We start from the raw sequence: 829 nt of genomic DNA, 5'->3' as shown, positions 1-829 counted from the left end.
CATTTGCAGCATTTAAATCAAGCTTTATTACTGAATCTTTCTTGAAGTTCTCCCAAAAGAATTATTTGACAACATGGAGAGCTCTTGAACATCCGAAGAAACCAATTGACAAAGTTACTTAATAATAAACAGGCAAGAAAATAATTTTACAGCCCCAAACAGAGCTGCTTGAACATCCAAAGAAACCAATTGACAAAGTTACTTAATAATAAAAAGGCAAGAAAATAATTTTACAGCCCCAAACTCCTTAAATGGGGATAAAAATGTGCAAAATATTCACTAGATGGAAAACCATCTTTGCTAAGTTAATGAGAATTAAAAATGCCAGCAGATTCCAGTGACCATTTTAATTGGTTTCTTTCATTTTGAATTTAGAACACTTCTCAAGTAGTTAACATTTGGAGATCAAAAAACTAGAACATATGTATCCCTTTTGAAAAAATTGTTGGCGGTGGTTGGGTTGCTCTTGCTCTTCCTCTTAAAATATAGCATTGACAAATATGCCCACTTTCAAACTAAATCTATGAGGCCAAGTATCATATTGCAAGAGCCCAAGAAAAAGATGGCACTAAGAATTTTAAGTATAAAATGGGCTCACATGTATTGGATAGAATCGGGATCCAGACCCCAATGAAAATAAACCCGGGGCCCAATTCCACTGAAGTGTATTAACTTTTTAGTTCAAATTAAGTTGGTCTTTCAATGTGGACCTAAAAAAAAAATTAAAAAAAATCTCCAAGCCCATTTTCACATTATTTTCAAGCCCAACAAGAAGTAGTTATCAATTAATTAATAGCAATAATGTGTGAAGCCAGCAAAAGTAAGTACC

This window comes from Olea europaea, chromosome 5 (genome assembly GCF_002742605.1).
Source record: "Olea europaea var. sylvestris chromosome 5, O_europaea_v1, whole genome shotgun sequence".
NCBI lineage: Eukaryota > Viridiplantae > Streptophyta > Magnoliopsida > Lamiales > Oleaceae > Olea > Olea europaea.
Note: the sequence above shows the minus strand (reverse complement) of the source record.